The following is a 16,371-nucleotide window of genomic DNA, read 5'->3' as shown; positions in this document are numbered from 1 at the left end:
GAGGTCGCGAGATCAATTCCCGGTCCCGACGGCCTATTTCCATGGAGGCGAAATGCTAGAAGCCGCTGTAACCTTTAAGTGCACGTTTTAAACTTTAGGTGCACTTTAAAGAAGAACAGAAGGGTAAAATTGCCGGAGCCACCCACGCCGTGTCCCGCATAAGTAATATAGTGGTTTTGGACACGTAAATCCCAACAATTATATTACTAGAAGATCCTAATACCACTGCTGTAAGAGGATGATGGCTACCTTGCCTTACATTGCTCGGATTTTCGCTGCGTGCCTTTGTGTGGAAGAAACGGAAGTGGGTGAGCAGAGGAAAAAGTATAAAAGCATATGTGATCGCAAATAAAACCATTAGTGGCAGTTAGCGCTGTGTGTTGCGTTCCTCTTCTCTGTCCCTGTCGTGTGCGCTACGCCATACGAATTATGACTCCCAACCACTAGCCCGGCAACTGCCTTAGCGAAGGAAAAGTAGTTAAACACGGGGAAAATTATGGGAAGTGGCAGAGATTTCTGAAAGGAAGATTTCCTAAATTAACCGTAGGTTGCACTATATGTAAACAAAGCTTGAAGGTCCAAATTGCATTGCAGTGCTAGATATTCTTTCTTGTTTGCTTTTTGTTGTCGCTGCTTTTCTCATATGTGTCATTCCGCGACAAATGTCTCAGCCATATTGGCGACTACCTGGATTTCATTCGAAAAAACTGTGCGGATTTACTCTTTGTAAGCCTCCCGGTTTCTGCTCTATAGATGAGTACCGGTAAGATGCAGCTGTTATATACCTTCATCTTGATAAAACTCTTGTACGACGCCATAAGGTCGTATTGGTGAAGGCGCAGCGCCCAACGTGCGAGGCGACCAGAGGGATCACGCAAACCAACCAGCCCACATAGGATGATGGCCCGGTAATTACCTTGAATGGTCTTCCGTAAAGACAACACCAGATCCTCTGTACAGCGAAAACAGCTGCCAGCCATTGCTGTTCCATAGCCGTATAATTACGTTCAGATTTGTTCAGGCAGTGGCTGGCATACGCGACATGCAGTGCGCCGCTGTGACGTTGTACAAGAGCCGCTCCTATAACAATTCCACGAGCGGTCAGTGTGAACCTGAGGCAGGCATGATAGATTGAGTTCCTCAACAGTGTGTTGACTGTTAGTAATAAACCTATTTTGTGGGGATGAGGCTTCACCACTGTAGTGTCCAGCTGAAGGCCGCATCCTGTCGCAGTATACTTGTCTGCGTAGTATACATTTCGGCAAACCGGGGAATAAGAGGACAAAAATACCCAAGGAAGGACGATGAATAAGCTAAGTTCTCCTGCTGACTACGGTGGTATGAAGGAGCTGACTGCTTCAATCTTACGAGGAATGGGTCGGACAGCCATTCTTGTCGACACAATGCCTCAGAACTATTTGGCGTTCGCGAAAACGACATTCCTTTCAATTATAGAATCAGTCCAGCTAACTCGATGCACTCGACAACACGGCTGAGGTGGTTGTCATGTCAAAACATACGGCCAAATATTGCAACAACGTCAAGGAAACACATGCATATCTCTCACCGTAGACCACAGTGGTACTGTACACATAAATCTTTGAAAGGGTGCAGGAGCATATACAAGACCAAAAGGCACGACGTTAAATTCGAATAGGCCATCTGTAGCCACGAAAGCAGCCTTATTCATTGCCTTCAGGTTCCATAGGTATTTTTTGCCCATGCCGCGATCGCAAATCAAATGCCAATATATAAGAAGTAGCGTGTAACCAATCAATGACGGTCATCAATTAGCAGTAGAGGATAGACATCCTTCTTGATCACTTGCGTTTAGACGCCTTTATTGCACGCAGAGAGAACCAGCGTGTAAGCATTTAATGGCCTTCGGAAAGTCGCGGTAGCGAGTCGACATCTTTTCTAGGTCATATGCGTTAGACGCCTGTAATCCGCGCAAAATCTGCAGGAGTCCATCTTTTTTTAAAAACGAAAGTGTTTATGCCGGGGTTTCACCACGGCTCAACTGACGTATTTCCGTCACGGATACGACGCTGTAAAATACAAAGACTGACAGTGGGCAAAGAAAAAGTTACGTCAGCGGGAATCGAACACACGACCGCCTAGCTCCCAGCGCGCAGCGCGAAACGATTCGGCCACGGACGGCACGTTCTTCGCAATGCTAACGGCGAGCTATTTATATACACCATTTGCCGGTGGCTCTACTCAGAGATCTGTGTTACAGCGTGTTTTCGTTATCACTAGAGAGATGGCACGAAGGGCTCGATGAGCGCGCTTGATAGGTCGTCGCCGTTGCGACGAGCGCCCGCATCTACAGGGCGTGGTCGCTTGTGAGTGCGCTTATCTCGTGATCGCGGTGGTTTGTACGTCTCACGTTGAGAGCACGAAGGTCACTTGGCTGACTAGCGGCTGCTTTTGCGAAAGGAGCGCGGTGCTCACGCAGAAATAAGTTACAAATGTGACAGTTCGCTCTCATCCTGTGTATGCTCGTTCCGTGCGTCGTTTCTGCTTGAGCAGCGCGTTGCAAGTTTCGAGCTGTTTGCCGTTCTTCGCGTGACATTACAATTTGTTGCTGTAGCATTCATTCCTTCGCCCTTGGGGCGAAAGCTGTACAACAAACGCTCAACTACGTCTGTGAGACACGTTTCACTTTCGTGTATACGATTCCTATGGCAGAGGGATCAGCCATGTTTTTTTTCGACCAAGAATCCATGGGGCTGCCCATGGGCTAGACGCCTCTTGGATGACACCTAAGTGCCATAATCTACTTTACTTGTTCGGCAATAACTTTGCCATCGGAGGATGATACTCGGTAGGGCTTCTGACAGATGGGGCTTACTGATCCGCTGTTTATAGGCCTGACTGGCTGCCCAGGCGGCGCTGCGAAACACGGTGCTAAAGAGCGCCCCCTACGATAAGTTCTTTGGTTTCTAGTAGTGCAGGACTGGCGGGCCGCATGCAGCACTAAAGCTCAGATGCGCAAATGGAGCCGCCGCTTCGGTGTGTGCTGCGCTTTGGATCTCGCCAATTTCTGGCAGTGGCTGAGTTCTTCAGGCCAAAGCAAGCTGCGTAAAACGCAAGAGCTCGTCAACGTCAAGTATGTTTACGACGTGCAAGAGATTGAAGGAACCATTTCGGCGCGCTGCAGACTCGCAAGTGCAGCGGATCTCATACGACGTGAACTCGAGTTAAGTTTTAGGAGGCAATGCTCGCGCGATTAACGACAGTGCATAACGAAAAGATTGCTGTTAAGAAGCCGAAATCATTTGCATGACACGACGAAACGAATCAAGAAAGGGTCCAGTGACGAAGGCTAGCCGTCGGCGGCCCGAGTGAGCGCATTCGCGCCGTGTGCCATTTTCTGCTCGCATTCAGGTCGCAAACACACTTTTTCCACATGCACGGTCGTAATTTCAACATTTTCTTCTAGGGAATTCGTCAAATTCTGTCAGCGTGCGGTGGGCGGTCGAGAAGCGAAAAGGCGCGCAAGTGTTTACCACCGGTCGCTGGAAGCAGCCGGCTGTAAGTTGCCGGTAAAAATCGTAGGCCACATACGCAGGGTTGACTCATGCATCGTTTTTCTCGTTTCCCCACGAAATACCGGCGGCAGATCCTCGTGATCGCCGTCGGCAGCCACGGCGTGCCGTCTGGACTGCACACAGGGGAATATATACATATATCCCGTACGAAAAGTGATCATCACGTTGCGGTTGCAAATCACTTTTGTTCGCGTACTCACGTCACGCGTCGGACGGCACGTATCCCGCGGTTTCCGTCGCTCTCCACTTCGTACGCTTCAGGGGAACCGTAAAACCCCCACAGCAGATACTTACCCCCCCACTGTTCGAGGCAATTAACCACGCATAACGGCGGCGACCGCACTTCGGGACCGCGCGCTGCTCAGAGCCGTCGCCCGGACCACCTGCTTTCGGCACGGTTTGTTGAGCAGGGATCGCTCGTCAAACATGTCAGACTCTGCAGGCATAGCGGACAAGTTCCTGCGTACGTTTTAAGCTGCTTTTTGAGCCTTGAATACTAGGCGCAAAATTAAGTAAAAACGCTCAAAGCAACTGAGAACTTGCGTACTCGCCGGTCGGCGTCCATTTTTGACTACGCAAGGCAACTTCGGCGCACGCCACCAGGCTCCGCCACAGTACTCAAAACTCCAGCGCGTCACCCTATTATGTGGCGAACCCGGGACGATGATAATTGAAGTGGTGCATCTCCATGTGTAATGTAGACTGGAGAAATATGGCGGAAAAGGACCTGTACGAGTACTTGCCATGCAAATGTACAGAGGGCCTTGCTGATCGAACCAAGCTCTTCAGGACGGCTACTGTCGTAAGGGAGAGAAAGATGGGGAGAGTGACCGCAATTAGTGCCTGTATTAAGCTGTATGAGGCTTCATCGAAGAGAGCGTACCTTTATAGCTCGAGGAAGTACAGCAGGCGTGGATGAACAGTTCAGCGCCCACAACGTTGCGACACCTTTTGTCATGCACAGCAGGGCACAAGTATGTTCTTTTTCGCACAGTTTATGCTAAGAGGCCTAACTACAGTTCAACAGAAGCTGCATCATGGCTGTTGAAGGGCACGAACAGGTGTCAGGCACCATGATGGCGCAATCACTTCATCAGTCACACTGATTGTGTTTCTGTCTATACCACGTAGCTTCATTAGGAAAGTACCGGCATAAATAATGTCTTTAACGATATTTTGCCACTATCACAGTCGACGGAAGCGCCTTATTGTTCAAGAAAATCAATACTAAGAACGGAATGGTGCGAACAATAAGAAAGCACAAGAAATTCCGACACGAACTCTTCCCAGCCAACAAAACACTCACAGCGGAAATAACAAGGGGATAAAGCGACTCGGTGACTACTGACGAAAGGTAATGGCGTCGTTCCAAAAAGCACCACATTGTGGCCTTGATGGCTTTAGAAGGCGAGAATCATCACTTACACAGTCGGCGCAGTATTATCTAACGCTATCGTTGGTATTCAACACATTCACTTCGGTTCAACACATCAATTTGTTTTGAGCATTAGAACAGTAGATGTACAGGTCGGTCCACTGTTAAAGGGAACAATTGCGTTCAGGGCATGTCAGGATATCGCTCTCTTGCAACAGTACGTGGCTAGATTTACATAAGACTACTGGTGGTTGACAGTTCCCGACTCCCTTCGACAGACCAGTACCTGAACAAACAACGTTTCCACATCCACTTGGAATGAGGGGGCCAGCAAAATGAAGGGGGCTCATTCGGAGTGTCCCTTTAACAGTGGACCGACCTGTACGTCTTGTAAAGACCGTTTCGACCGTCCAAACGGCCGCATGATGCGAGTACCCAGCGGTGGGCAGAAGCATGGGGCCGAGGGTTCGGCGAGCGATGGGGACGGTTACATGGCGGTGTGAAACTCCGTTCAGATGCTGGGGAATCACTGCGCCTGGTGTAGTGCAAAAACAGTCCCGTGAATCAACGGTATTCCGCAGGTCATAGGAAATAGCGGCTTGTGGTTCCGAGTACATCGGTGGTCTCCTGATGCTGCGGCGTTTGTCGACAGTATCGAGCAACCACGTCCTGCGGAACCGTAGTTGTAGCGGCAAGCAAGTTCGTTGTCATGCGGTGACGGGTCTCTGCTGCTCGCTGGAGTCCGTTGTATCGGTCGTAAGTCGTGTCATGGTATAGTGTCAGTGCTGTTCTTGTTGCGACCTGCGTATCAGTCACAGGGTCTTAGGCAGAAAAACGCGGCTTGATATCCTTGTGGTCGAGCGTCATAAGTAGGGCCTGATAGTAGAGACAGGCTGCTACCGAGGCGCGAGGTTATAATCATCAGTGCCCTTCGCCACCTGATACAAACATGAGGATTCATCCTTGCCTCGAACTCAGGTGGCTAGGGTGGGAGTGATGCGTTCCTGGGTGTGTCAGTTGCGCGGAGAGGCGGAGTGGTCTTCGCGGACGATTTGTCGGGTTGTCGCTGCGAGGTCGAGGCGACTGGTTGCTCTCTATACTTGAAACTGTCGTCACATTGACTAGCCTGCCAAACGTCGGCATGACGTGCCTCTGTCTTAATTTAGAATGTGCGGTGCGACAGTGCCGAATGACATCTGAGGTGGAAGTTCAAGGTGTCTTCCTCGATTAGGAAACGTGTAAACGTCTAGGCTTAATTTTAGGATTGTGCCTTACTTGGTTTTCCACAGAAAGTGTGCAGAGTCTACCATCCTACACAGTTTTATAACCACCTCAATGTGGGTCGTGGCTGGTTTCGCCTGGCATTTGCGCGCGCTGTATGGGCGTGTTTTCAGCCCTTGTTATTTTCTCCCTGGAGTCGGGGACACACTCGTATTTTGGGGAACACATTTGTCCCATGGTCGTTAACGTGTTTCTCGTGATTGCTAACACAGTAGGTGTTAGAAAGAGCACGACGTTCGATAGCCGAGAAGTGGTATTTCGTTTGTTGGCTGCGTTCACTCGCTTGTGATAGATGAACCATTCCTCTACGTCTCTACCCGGTCTTCCAGCGAAGGGAGGCGTATTTTTCAGTTGTGGAGCATAACTGGTCGGTGGAGAAGTTGGCGGGTGGTGGGCGGGGGGGGGGGGGGGTTGTTCGCCAGCGTGGTTGAACATGTCATACTCCGATGTTTTCGGTGAAAGTCTAGCAAGGCGACGGCTCCGTCGAAGAAATTGATGCTGAACCTCCGCTTGCGGGTGTTGATTACCAAGTGCCTTTTACTACAGCTATTGCATTGAGTAGTGATGAAATGGTTTTACTTACAGGAGGTGGATGCGCACTTCGGCCTTCCAAAGCTCTTCGTGCTCCACTTCTAATCTTCTTCTCTGTCTTTTGTATGTCCGTTACAATATCTTAAAACACTTTCTCAAGCATTTCAAAACGCTCCTTACTACCTTCAATGCGATAGGGTATGCCAGCCACATGTCCTCGGCTTCGAAAGAGGTTATTATACAAGGGTCCTCCACAAAACAGAAGCTATCGCTTACGCGAAATGTAAACAGAACATTTATAGTAAAAATAAGTGGGATGCAATACGATAGGAATGAATGCGGACCAGTTGTTCTTATTCGTATTCCGCGAACTTCCTTAAAGCATCAGTGCCTTCAACCTAACGCAAGTCGCGTTTTCCGCGTCCACATGTAGTTATCGACCCCCTAGCAGCAATTCGCTTCTGATAATTCAAAGGGGGGACGAATAAATATGTGTAATATTGATTAGTGGGACCAGTATCGAAAGCGATACAGAACGGGTGCCAAGGTGTCACTGATCCCGTTAATGGGGATGGCAGTCGTCGGGCTGATTCCAAGGGCGGAAGTATCGGCCTCTCGAAACGCACCACGAAAAGCGAGGACAATTTAGAGTTCGTCCCTTTAGTGTGCCAGCGAACGCCGGTTGTGGTCCAAAGGCCGAGTCGGGGCCGAGAGTCGATAACACAAACGAAATATATTCTCAGTTAAGGCAGTACAACGTCACAAACACATGTACACTCGGCTGGTACCCGTTACAGCTTCACAATATAACTCAGATGGTGTTAACACAACGGGAACTAAACGAACAGATCACGCGCTACAAATGCAATCTGACGCATTACAACTTATTCAAGAGCAATTAAAGTCCTGAATGTTCAAGAGCGTATCGAGTCCACAATTCTTGGACGGTAGTTGAATGCTCCTCTTCCAGGAAACACTCACGCTAACACCAGCGCTGACTGCCGTTGTTACTTCCGTCGTCGTAACTTGTCACGGCTCACATGGTGTCGTCATCCGATTCTTCCACATCGGCGGTCGACTGACCGCACAACATCACAAACACGTCTTCTTTGGCTAACGGAACCACACTCAGCATAACTTCACCATCTCCGGACCGACTGCTTCACTGGCTCGTCGGTGCACGCTTTTATCTTTTATCCCCCGGGTTCCAGAAGCGTCGGGAGGGTTCTTAGGCTTGCAGCCTAGCCAAGGCGAGGGAAAGGTCGAGATTTCTCTCGCCGGTTCTACTCGCGGCGGCGTCGCTCGGCGTCGCGTCATGTTTTCCCTCTAGATTATTCCAGGCTTTACCGCGCGTATGATCTGGTTGTCAGCGGCTCTGCCGCGGCTTCGAGTGGGCGAGGAGAAGCGTCGGCGCGCTGGCGTCGTTTAATACTTGTTTTTCCGCCGTTTGCGCTTCTTGGGCGAGCGGCTGGGGCCGTGCTATCCGACTGCCGTTTGAAAGCGGCCGCGCGCGCGATTTGTTGGCGCGCTAGGTTGTCACACACGCCTCCAATTTGCAACGCTGACAGAGCTGCCGCGCGGGCGCCTCCCGCGGTCACGTCTCTAAAGGGCCCCACCTGTTCACGTGGCCACACAAAACGGTGACGCGAAGTTCAGGTGACACTTCATCTGCTAAGCGCGCACGTGTAGTCATGTCTTGTGTAGTCAGGCCTTGACCAAGCGGTGATGTATTTGACGAAGTTATGAAGAGACGTAAATTGGATGCGCAGTCCTTGCTGGAAGCTTTTATAAACGAACGTTGGAGCTCTCCGCGAGAAAGACATTCATTCTTGCGGTACTTAAAACGCCACTGATGTAAGTCGGCACGACATGCTGGTACGTGATGAAGTTGAGATCATCGCTCGCAGTTATTAAACGCGGACGAGCGCAGGACAAATCATTCGAAGCGGCTTGGCGAAACGCAGGATTCGAGACGAACCAACCCAAACAATCCAAGTCAAGCCACTGTCAGGCGTCGCTGCCAGTTGTTGCGACCGGCCCTTGGAGGCACCAGAGACTCCGGAGGAAGAGGCTGGAGTAAGGCAAACTTAACAGAGGTTTTATTTACATGGGCGAGCAGTTTGTTTGTACATGACGATTTCGTCCTACAGGACGAGGATTTCCTGTCTACATGACGATGATTGCCCGTCGAATGAGCCCGCGGGGCTCGTTTTAAAGGGTCTCTTTCCCCAGATCCCTATATGGGGGAATTTCTGCAAGTTGGGACGGTCCAATCGCGTCCCACACAAAACTAATGAGGGTGCCGCCCACACTCGCCCAGGTCAGCGTCGTCGACTGGGGCGTGGCCACAGCACTCTGCTGCTGTTGCACCAAAGGGTGTAACATGTGGTCCCCGCCATGTGAAGGCCGTAGGGCGATGGGTCCCACGCTCGGACACAAAAGGTCTGCAGCTCCGAAGCACCTTGTCGATCAAATAGGGGCTGGTTGTCATCCGCGCGGTCGCCGCTGTCTCGTCAAGGTAGATTTTGCGACAGGAAACCATTACGGTCGTCTCGGCGTACCAGGATGGGCCAGACCGCACGGCGCCTCACGTCCCATCTCGGGAGGCCACAAGTGTTGAAGATTGGGCGAGTTGGTTCGTCGTACTTGAAATGGTATAGCGCATTACGGGGAAGAAGAAACGGCCTAGCAGAAACGGCGTAGCGCTCTGTCCTCTTGTGTCGGTCTGCTAGGCCGTTTCTTCTTCCCCGTAATGCGCTATACCATTTCAATCTCGGGAGGACAATTCAAGCGCTTGAACCATTGTAAAGGCAAGCAGCGCTTCGGCGCCCGGTTCGAAGAACATGGGACGCCGCTTCCTAGTCGGCGCAGGGGCCGATCGTAACAGCTCGTCCACCGGCGGAAGACTCGACCTGAGGGTGACCAGCTGTACAGGTTGCCCGAAGCGTCGGTGAAAGTCGCGTACTTCGGGACTCTGCCGAAGACGCCGAACCATGGACTCTCGCACTCGTTCCTCGGTGCTTTCTTCCTGGGAATACGCACACACACACACACAACCACAGTCACGGGAGAGCGCCGTGCCCGCACTGAGACACATCGAGTCCAAAACAAAATCATGTAAAACACCCTGCCTTAAATAGTACAACTAAAAGTCAAAGTAGCAATCGAAGCGTTTCTCCGAGCTATCGCTGAAGCTCCCAATCCGGATACAAGTATAAACTTCCTATTAAACTGCCTTGAACAAACATGATCTCTTCTCCAGTGATGTGCCATTCGTGGACTACCTGGGTGCAGGCGTCAGTAATCCGGTGTAAGTCAACCAGGCCTCATACTCATGAACAAAAGCTTTACGCTTCAACCTATCTTTTGATCCCAAAATTTTGTGCCGCCAAAGCTAGTCGTCGCGTTCTTTTGAGCTGACGAAAAGCAGACTGTCGTGCTGCACTAACACAAGGAGCGCTATTCACAATTCAGGTCCGCAAGTGCACGTACTAGTGCTACTGCGCGGATGTACCACTAACTCTCCTTTGCGGTCACACTTCTCATAAACACGGATGTACTACTAACTCTCGTTTGCGGTCACACTTCTCATAAACAAACACGGATGTACTACTAAGTCTCATTTGCGGTCACAATTCTTACAACGCATACACACAAACTCGCGCACTAACTCCTCCTACTCACGTCCCCACAGGACACATACGAATTAAAACAATAAATAAACAAGAAAAAACTTTCGCATGAACCACGAAAAAACTCGAAGAATATCCCTACTTCCTCACGCGCACTCAAAATCAACTGCCAAGGTCACTCTTAAAACACTCCTAACTTCGCTCTTAATAAGAGACTCGTAGGACACACCCTAACGCACGCTCCGGTGCGTGTCGTTATGCAACAGCACAACGCTACTCCCTCAAAAAATCACATACAACGCTGAAGAAATAAACATACAGCCTAAGAAATAAACAGAACTTAAAACTAGTAACTTGAACAATATCTAGTAGCCGAGAAACCAAAAGAAAAACATTCAAAAACCGAAATAAACAAAGAAAACAAAATTCAAAATGAAACAAACAAGTCCGGTAGCGACAATATCCCGAAAGCTTACGGCTGTCACTCATTTTTCAGACGTACGCGCGGCGGTCGCTCCCTGTGCGCCTTTCTTGTCGGAGGGGGACTACAACAATCGCGAAACCCGTTCGCTTCACCTCCGAACCCCCCCCCCCCCCCCAAGCTCTTCGCTGGAGGCCTGCATTCTTCCCCTCGTTCGGCTACTTCTTGGGAACCACGAACCCTGCACTTCCGCGTCCCATCAAACTCGCCGTGGATAGAACGACGGGAGGCTGACTGACTCCTTCCCTCTGGCTGCACCTGCGCGCAATGCGCTTTTCTTTTTCTTTTCGTCCGGCGGCTCGGACGCATGCAAAATTTTGTCGCCGATGACAAACGCCCCTCTCTGCCTACTACGCTCAAACATTCGGAGCCTATCTTCGAACTCCTCGTAATATAGCTTAGAAGAAGTGAGCGTTGGGCGATCTGGAACTCCTCGTCCCTTTTTCCGCGGTCCTAGCTCGACGGCGTCTCCTTCGTCTACGCCGCTTCTTGGGGCTTATTTCTGAGACTCTCGGTCGCATCTCTTGCTCATCAGCACTTTCGCTGCTTTTGCTAGCTGTCTCACCCGCGCAGTCTAAATGATTTACATACAAATCATCTTTTTCTTCCCTCTCCAGACTGGCGGACAGCTTAACGCCTATGGCAACAATGCAGCTGTTTTCCTCCGAACAACCTAGCTCGCATGCCTGGGAGCTGTCTCCAACTGCAGTGCTCTCTACTCTCTTCGTTCGCGCCACTTCCTGAACTTACGCCGGTGTTCCTGCCTAGCGGGTCGAAATATCCTGGGACACCACCGGCAAGATCCACCGCCGCAATACACTCACTTGGTGTTTGTGCCAGCTTTTCCACAACCGTCTTAGCCGTTTCTCTAGAATTCCACTGGCACAACACTTTGTCGCACTTATTCTGGCCATCGGCGGCCTCTCCTCTAAGCACAGCATCTTTCGCAGCTGCCAACCTCGGTTCATTCTTGAACCTGCTGCTATCTTCACACGTGCTAGCCTTCTCTACGGCTCTGAATTGCACCGTACTCGATTGTTCCTCGCACCTCTCATACGCTACACCTACAGAATGACCACTCCGCTGCTTCGTATCTAACCCGCGTTCTAGTCTTTCAATCTCCTCGTCTAATGCTTTCATCGCCTTCCCTATGTTCCTAACCCTTTTTGCCTCCTTGATTTGCTCTTCCTGTTCTCTTTTCATCTTAGCCTCTCTATTTTCCTGTTCAATTAAGATCATATTCCCGAAGTACTCAACATCCTCCTTATTTTTGCTTTCGACTATTGCTTCACGGATTTCTGATGCGGGCGTCTCGTCGTCTACCTGTATGTCGAGCTCCCAACACAATTCCAACAGGCTATCCCTCGTCAATCTCATCAGGTCCATGGCGACTACTTTGCTTTGGCTCAGCTCTCACAAAACACAAATCCACCAGTGTTTCAATTCTGGGTCTAGAGAAATTGAAGCCTGGCAAATCCCACAGCAGATACCTAAAGCAAAACACACAAGCAGCAACACGTGGCCAACATCCTTCTCTACCTCTTTCCTATTTCTTCTTCACTCTTCTACCACCTCAATCACCCCAAAACACTCCCGCAACGTACCCTCATCTGCTCCTATCAACTAATCTGAGTTACCATGCTTATCCTAACATGCTCAGATCATCGCAGAGTGCTGCTCCGTGCTGAGACAACAACCACAATTCCTAGGCAGTTGCTAGATTTATCTATCCTTTAACGGGTCTAGGCTAAAAGACTCGATACATCTCAAGCGCAAAGCCAGGCACTCACCCCATACCGTGCGGTCATGGTACGCTGCGTCGATCGCACCGAATTCCAGGTTCCAGGCTGTCCTCCGGTCCATGTCGCTTTCCATCGATCCGTCATATCCCACCGTCTGCCATCCAGTTGTTGCGACCGGCCCTTGGAGGCACCAGAGACTCCGAGGAAGAGGCTGGAGAAGGCAAACTTAAAATGGGCGAGCAGTTTGTTTGTACATGACGATTTCGTCCTACAGGAGGAGGATTTTCCTGTCTACATGACATGATTGCCCGTCGAATGAGCCCGCGGGGCTCTTTTTAAAGGGTCTCTTTCCCCAGATCCCTAGATGGGGGAATTTCTCTGCAAGTTGGGACGGTCCAATCGCTTCCCACACAACACTAATGAGGGTGACACCCCACCACTCGCCCAGGTCAGCGTTCGTCGACGGGGCGTGGCACAGCACTCTGCTGCTGTGCACCAAATGGTGTAACATGCGGTCCCCGCCTGTGAAGCCGTAGGGCGATGGGTCCCACGCTCGGAAACAAAAGGTCTGCAGCTCCGAAGCACCTTGTCGATCAAATAGGGGTGCTGGTTGTCATCCGCGCGGACGCCGCTGTCTCGTCAAGGTAGATTTGGCGACAGGAAACCATTATGGTCGTCTGGCCGAACCCGGATGGGCCAGACGGCAAGGCGCCTCACGTCCCATCTCGGGAGGACAATCAAACGCTTGAACCATTGTCAAGGCAAGCAGCGGTTCGGCGACCCGGTTCGCAGAACAGGGACGCCGCTTCCTAGTCGGCGCAGGGGCCGATCGTAACAGGATCCACTCCTAACAAGTTTACGTGGCCTCCAGGCGGCCTTCCACGACGCCACAACGAGTGGTGGCCAGGAAAGTCCTTAGAAGGGAGAGTGTCTCGCACCCCATTATTTTCTTTTTCGTGGCGGCATGGCAGGAAGAGGAGGAGGGGGAAATAGATGCAAAGACAGGGAAGTTAGCTTATATCGGCTGGCTAGCATGCGTTGGGAATGGGGTGTAACGGGAATAAGAGATAGGATATATATATATATATATATATATATATATATATATATATATATATATAATATATATATATATATATATATATATATATATATATATATATATATATTGTGACGTAGCAGTTGACACGCCTTTTAATGGGCCTTCGCGACTCGGGGCGAACCGATCACATCGAAGGCACAGAACAATCTCAAGATGTGTCCCCACAAGCGAAGATGATAAAGAACACCATGTGATGATGATAATGTACAGATGATATAGAAGTGTCTGATAAATGCCCATACTAAATATATATATATGTGTGTGTGCCCTGACGAAGGCCGGTCCCCGGCCGCAACGTTAATAAAGCATCGTTTTTCGTTCGTTCGTCCACTTCACTTGAGCATATATATATATTATATATATATATATATATATATATATATATATATATATATATATATAGCTGTGACGTGCTGTCGCCACAGCACGCTCAAGCCTTAAGTGAAATGTTAAGTAAAATCAAGAGGGATAGAACGTCGGTAGTATTGCTACTCGGGAGGTAGTTTAATAAGCGTGTCTCGGCAGGCGCGTAGTAAAGCATAAGCTGGGTCTATTCAAAGAAGTCGGCGTCGTCACACGCGCGCGCAGAGATTGCATCACCATTTTACACTGCTCTGCGATTTAAAATGTTTAAGTCGTCGGAAGGTGCGCTAGCTGTTTGTTAACAAAGGACGATAAGTTAATGCAAAAAAAAAGACTAGTACAAACTTAACAAATAACGCGATAACATTAATCTTATACGCAAAGAACAAAGGACCCTGAATGTCGGGTAGTCACTCAACGGCAATTGCTCAGACACTGGCAAGCGCACAAGAAAGGCTCTACATAGGCCCTTGAGATGCGTACCGTGTATATGCTACCGCAACTGCAGTCATTCTCAAATAAAAATAGGAAGCACAGCGTCCATTCAAGACTCTTTATACGACCCGCCAACGGGAATCACGATAACAGCACCTCCTCTGCCTAAAACAATAGGGTTATTTGGGCCGCCGGGAGAAACGGAAGATGGGGAAAAAGAGCAGCGGCGTGGCCGCGGTCGGCCGTACCGGGAAATGTGGAACGCCGAGGATGCCGAACGAAAGAGGATAACGAAAAAAAAAAAGGCCTGCCCTTCAGAAGGAGTTCGAAAAAAGGCTTCGCGCAGGCTTATCTAAGGCGTTTAGGACAAAGGACAGGGCCGGCTATATCGCTGCTTCCCTTTTGTGCTTCTGACGGGATAAATAACGGGACTCGAAGCGAAGTATACAGGAAAAGAGGATGCGGCCTTTGTCTTCGTGGCTTGGTTTACTGGTGTGAGGTCTCGGATACCACGGTCACGTACGGTCTGTGCCGAAAGGCCCCTATCCACCGCGGCTGTAACCGAAGTACAGGAAAGCGCTATCTATTCGATCGTCGGTGCTCGCCTGCGTCGAGGGCACAGAAGGCGACGACAATGCAGCACTTGGCGGAACAGTAGCGTTTTAACCTTCTTACTGCTGTTCTGTCGTAAGTTCTGTTTGTTGGTTCTATAATGTTGGTTCTAGTGTGGTGCGATAGAGTCGCTTCATAGCAAGTAAGTCCTTGGATCGCGCAGGCCTGATGGGGAGTAGGTATTGTGAATCACCTTGAAGTGGTTGCATACTGCGTTCTTAAGGTCCGAGTACATAATTTCGCGCGTCAAGTAAAGGCGCGGCGGCACGACGCACAATCTTCGCCTGCGTCGCGAATGACGCGCATGAGCGCCACCGGGCATCGTGCGTTCGCCGTCGGACGAAGTTCTTCGTCTCGGACACCACCAAAACGCTCGATATATTAGTTTCAGCGCCATTCCCAATAGATGATTGTGCCGTTAGTGTGCTACACCGGTCCCATTGGAGGGTTTCCGCCACAGTCATGACACTTTAGAGCTCTGAAGATGGAAGTACGTAAATACCGTGCGCTCACGGGCTCAGTGGTTTCGAAACTTTTTGAAAAAAAAAATTACGGCAGCTTCCCACTAGAGGTGCCAAGCCTGAAGGAAGTGCGGAGCTGGGCAGCCTTCTTGTTTCTCTTCCGTTTCTTCTTTCTTTCCTCCTCTCTTTCTGTCTTTCTCTTTTTCCATTTTAACACGAAAGTGTTTTATGGCGGGGTCCACCACGGCTCCACTGACGTATTTCCGTCACGGATATGACGTTGTAAAATATAAAGACTAATATATGGCAAAGAAAAGCTAGAAGAAAGAGTTCCGTCACAGGGAGTCGAACTTACGACTCCTCGATTCGCAGCGCGAAACGACTCGGCCACAGACGGCACGTTCTTTGTCATGCTAACGGCGTGCTATTATATAGACCATTTGCACGGTTTTCGGTATTCAGAGATCGGTGGTACATCAACGTGCTTTCGTTATCACTAGCGAGATGACGCGCAGGGCTCGAAGGGCACGCTTTACAGGTCGTCGCCCCACGCGTTGAGATGAGCGCGCGCCTATACAGGGCGTTGTCGCTCGTGCGTGTGCGCCTTGTCTCGTGATGGCGGTGGTTTGTAAGTCTTGTGCTCTCACTGCAAGTTTGCGTTGAAGTTACAGAGAGCACGAAGGTCACTTTGCTCACTGCAGCGGCCCCTTTTGCGAAAGAAGCGTGCTGCTCACAAACAAATAGGTTACAACTGTGACAGTTCGCGCTCATCCTGTGTATACTTGTGCGTTAGTTTCGTGCG

The sequence above is a fragment of the Rhipicephalus sanguineus genome, chromosome 3 (genome assembly GCF_013339695.2).
Source record: "Rhipicephalus sanguineus isolate Rsan-2018 chromosome 3, BIME_Rsan_1.4, whole genome shotgun sequence".
NCBI classification, from domain to species: domain Eukaryota; kingdom Metazoa; phylum Arthropoda; class Arachnida; order Ixodida; family Ixodidae; genus Rhipicephalus; species Rhipicephalus sanguineus.
The sequence above is the reverse complement of the archived record's forward strand: the minus strand, read 5'-3'. Positions refer to the sequence as shown.